Raw genomic sequence first — 5000 nt, forward strand, 5'->3', positions numbered from 1 at the left:
AATATACAAGATTTGCACACATTTTCACTATTTTTGAAAAATAGCATGATCTACAAGCTCCTATGAGCTTGTAGATGTGCTATTTTTCAACAGCTAAAGTTTTAAAACAACGGTTAAAGTGGTTTAAACGCTATGAGGCGACACGGACGCGCTCCTGCAGGTCTATGCGGGTTATTGCCGTTTTCTCTGCCGAGCGAAAGGGGTTGTCACTCACACTGACTGACAGCTCTCAGATTTGGAAGGCTGCGGTTGCGGGGATTTCCTTTAAGTTGTTATGTTTTCTCTGTAGATTTCTCCCCCCCTCTCGCTCGCGCAACCGGCGGAGCTCGTAGCGGCGCACACACGCATCGTGCGTGCGTGCACGCATGCGTGCACGCATCGTGCGTGCGTGCACGCCAAGTGTGCACGCACGGCTCACGCTCGGAGGAAAAGCGCCCGACGTGCATACTATATGCACAGCCGACGTTCCGACATATTGACAAAGACTTGCGGACGCGCAGATGCCACGGTGCGCACACGCAGGCGGACACGCTTGCATGCACTCGGACGCACACACACACACACACACACACACACACTCTCTCTCTCTCTCTCTCTCACTCTTTCCAAAGTGTTTGGTTTCCCCCTGACCTTGGCTGCAGTTTGACTGACAGGTAGCTGTCCACAGCCCTCCTCTCTACAGAGCAGGTCAAGTTCATTCTAAAGCACATCTTTGTTTGGATAATTGTTTTATTCTGAGGGGAAATAAGGGAAAAAAAGAGTCTGTTTTCAATGAAGAAGTCTCTTGGTTCAGTCAGTGAGGGCATAATGCACCTGTTTGTTTGTTTTTCTTCGTTTTTTTTTACTCTATAATGCAGATCTATAAGCTGAAAATGCATGCAATGGAACGCGATGTGAGCTTGTAAATTGTCTAATTCTGCTATTGTTTGTACGAGTGTGTGTGTGTGTGTGTGTGTGCGTGTGCGTGTGTGTGTGTGTGTGTGTGTGAAGGTGAGGTGTAAGCACACTAAGGCATTTCTGTCTAAGCTTTCAGATGTGTTTTGTGTACAGTATGTGTGTATGTTCCAATCTTTCGAGTGTGTGTGTGTGTGCGTATTTGTGTGTGTGTGTGCGCGTGCATGTGTATTACATCCATACGTTGCGTATTTGTAAATTTGTGTGTGTGTATGTGTGCGCGACTGTGTGTGTGCGTGCATCAGCAGACACGCACGCGCGCGTGCAGAGAGTATGACCTCAGAATCCCGAGGCTTATCGCCGGCGGTGTTCCACGTTATTGATAGCGGCGCAGATATCGACAGGCCGGGCGCGGCCGCCCCGCGCCTCGCCTCGCCGGGCGAGCACACGGATGGGACTTTGATATGACATATTGTGCGTCTCAGCACAGGCCATAAATAATTCTGACACGTTTTTGTATGCATGGGAAAGTCCTTGATTCAGCCTCCCATAAAAATAAACTTCTATTATGGAAGGTATTTGTCAAGTGGCCGCGTGATGGATGGTGTGGCGTTTACCCCGTGGCAGGACGATGGGTTATCCCCCTAACGCCTGAGAACAACATTCTGATAAAATGTTGTCTTCTAAAATCATGACCGTTTTCTGATGAAAACCCTACATATGTGTTTCTATGTCAGTGGTTTTCAAACTATTTCATGTCAAGGACCCCAAAAATCATATGTGATTGCCCGCCGAGTCGACCCCCATCAGAAAATGTGTTGTTCCAGGGACCCCCCCAGAAGCAAAGAGTATGAGTTAAAAAAAAACATTTGCCGTAAACTAATATACATTCAAAGATTTGCTCCACGTTTTCATGATTTAAAAAAAGCAGATCTACAAGCTTGTAGCGCGGCACTCGGTGCCGCGCTACGAGCTTGTAGATCTGCTTTTTTCAACAACTATAAAGTTTAACATAATGGCTAAAGTGGTTTAAAAGCTATAAGGTGACACAGACGCGTTCTCAGGTCTGAGTGGGTTATGGATGCCCGACGCCCCTTCCCGGGGAGGAGTCGCCCCAGCAACGCTGACACCAGAGTAATTACTGCCCTCCTCGCCGCGGAAAAAAACCAAAGGGAGGAGGGGGGAGGGGAGGGAGGGGACACTTTATACGCACACCTGCACACGCCTCACTCCCCCCCCCCCCCCCCCCCCCCCCCGCTCCCTGTAATGCCACCGTCGTCTTAAAGTGACGGCGCTGATTAAAGCCGCGAAGGGGTCCCTGATGAGAACGAATGGAGATGGATGGATGGATGGATGAGTGGATGGATGGATGGATACATAGTGTGGCCAGACTGACAGCATGTTATTCATCATCATATAACCGCAGACGTTAATACAATTTTAATTTGTGATGTGCGTTATTTTCCTGACTGATTCCTGATTCATTTTTGAGGGGCGCTATCCCCTCCTATTAGATCTATTAGGGTAGATTTTCGTCTCACACAAACATTAAAATCCCATTGACAATGCATGCAGAATGTTAGGTCATAGTGTCTGAGCAAATAGGCATAGTGTCTATTTTACCTCATGATGTTGTACGATGATAAGAGTGCACATCACTTCACACAGGTGTGATTTTTTAATGTTTTACATGTGAGATGATATATTTCTAACTTCACTCTGTAGCAGTTGGGTTGGGTTAAAGCACTAGACATGTGCCCGTCATCACTTCGGGAACGATGCAAGTTCGGAAGCATTTAGTTGTTTTGTTTTTTTACTGTCTGTCTGTCTGTCTGTGTGTGTCCCTTTAGTGCCCATATATGGAGATCTCTGTATCTGCCTGTGTCTGCCTGTGTCTGAAAAGTGCAAACTTTTACTGTGAAAAGTGGACTGGTTAAGTAATCAAATGGCAGGTGTGGTGTTGCCATGGCAATGAATTGGCTGAGGCAGAGGCTGGGAATTCTACAGAGCCTGACCAGAGCTTTTTGTGGCGATTCTGGACAACCGGGCACTGCACTCCCTGTGGGGGTGTGGAGCGCGTGTGTCAAATTTGAAGTCGGTGGGGCGAACGTTTCTCGAGTGATGTGGATTACAGACGTACGTACAGTACACACACGTACAGAGACGTGGTTGCATTTACTGTAAGATGTGTGTGCGCATTCATGCACGTGTGCATTTAAACTTGTGAGTTAGTTAGTGCAACATGCATGCGAGCGAGCGTGTGCAATTGTTCGATTAAATTATGATGCGTGCACACCGTGGCCAGAGCACCATTTTAACACACACACACTGTGTGTGTGTGTGTGTGTGTGTGTGTGTGTGTGTGTGTGTGTGTGTGTGTGTGTGTGTGTGTGTGTGTGTGTGTGTGTGTGTGTGTGTGTGTGTGTGACTGCACATCCTAATCTGCGGCCTGTGCGGCAGACAGGCAGACAGCTTGGGCTGGGCGCCGCAGCAGTGTGGCAGGTGAGGGAGAGGAGGATGGTGGGCGTGCGGGGCGAGGGAGGGCTGGCCCTCGGCGTGGGCGGGACGGGGGGTCGAGAGGCTCCTGGGGGGGACGGGGGTGGCTGCGGGACGGGCAGCGAGAGCCAGGGAAGGCAGCCCGTCAGTGGGAGTGACACCTGTTCGCCGTTTGCGTTAGCGTTCATCCCAACAGCTGCTGCTGCTGCCCGTCCCCAACCTCCACCTCACCGTCTCCCTGCCGGCTTTATCTCATTCAGACCTCAGGCCAGATTCTACTAAATGTCTTCTGAAATCTTACATCCGAATCTTCTAAATCTTATCTTCGGGTTTCTTGGAAAAACCTATGTTTCTATGTCAGTGGTTCTCACACTTTTTCCATGTCAAGGACCCCCAGAATGATATTTAATAGGTCGCCGACCCCCCCGTCTGAAAAAGTATGTTGTTCTACGGATCCCAGAAGCAAATATTTGAGTTAAAACGTTCGCCGTGAAAGAATAAAATATTCAAAGATTTGAGCTTGTAGACATGGTATTTGTCAACAGCTACAGTTTAAAATAATGGTTAAAGTGGCATGCGTCCTCAGGTTTAAATGGGTTAGCCCATGTTGGGCGGGAACCCCTTTTGGTGTTTTAAGCATTATGTTATGCTTTAGCTGTTGAAAAATAGCAGATCTAAAAGCTCATAGCGCGGCACCGAGTGCCGCGCTATGAACTTGTAGGTCTGCTATTTTTTTGAAAAATCGTGAAAATGTGTCGCAAATCTTTGAATATGAATGAATGTCAGGATTTAGAAGGCATTTGTAGAATCATCCTCAGGTCTAAATGGGACATTATGTTATGCGTTAGCTGTTGAAAAATAGCAGATCTACAAGCTCATAGCGCGGCACCGAGTGCCGCGCTATGAACTTGTAGGTCTGCTATTTTTTGAAAAAATCGTGAAAATGTGTCGCAAATCTTTGAATATGAATGAATGTCAGGATTTAGAAGTCCTCAGGTCTAAAAGGGTTAAGGAGAAGAGAGAGCCTCCTCATGGGGAACAGGGAGACGCCAGTACTGTACTGTACTGTACCTGTACTGTACTGTACGGTGAGGATGGAGGGAGGAGGAGGAGGAGGAGGAGGAGGAGGGGGAGTTCCAGATGTTGGTACATGCAGGAGGACGGGTCTTTGTCAGGACACAAACACAACTTTCAGACAATTAACACTGGCAGCTTGCCTCAGTGCCATGAAGGCTGCTGTTAAGTGCAGACCTGAGATGATTGCTACAAGGTGGTGTGTCTGTAAGTCTGCTGGCATGAGTCACACACACACACACACACACACACACACACACACACACACTACACACACACACACACACACACACACTACATACACACACACACTACACACACACACACACACACACACACACACACTACACACACACACACACACACACACACACACACACACACACACACACACACACACTACACACACACACACACACACTACATACACACACACACTACACACACACACTACACACACACACACACACACACACACACACACACACACACTACACACACACACACACACACTACACACACTACACACACACACA

The 5000-nt window shown here is 48.0% G+C and overlaps 1 protein-coding gene across 1 annotated transcript in view; it reads left to right on the top strand.

Annotated features, from left to right (window-relative positions):
• The window catches only part of LOC306925102 (zinc finger protein 407-like), a gene marked incomplete at both ends in the record, with an annotated part of 73666 nt that overhangs the window by 39105 nt on the left and 29561 nt on the right, over positions 1-5000 (top strand). The gene's annotated exons all lie outside the window — the stretch shown is intronic.

The sequence above is a fragment of the Electrona antarctica genome (assembly GCF_951216825.1).
Source record: "Electrona antarctica genome assembly, chromosome: 6".
NCBI classification, from domain to species: domain Eukaryota; kingdom Metazoa; phylum Chordata; class Actinopteri; order Myctophiformes; family Myctophidae; genus Electrona; species Electrona antarctica.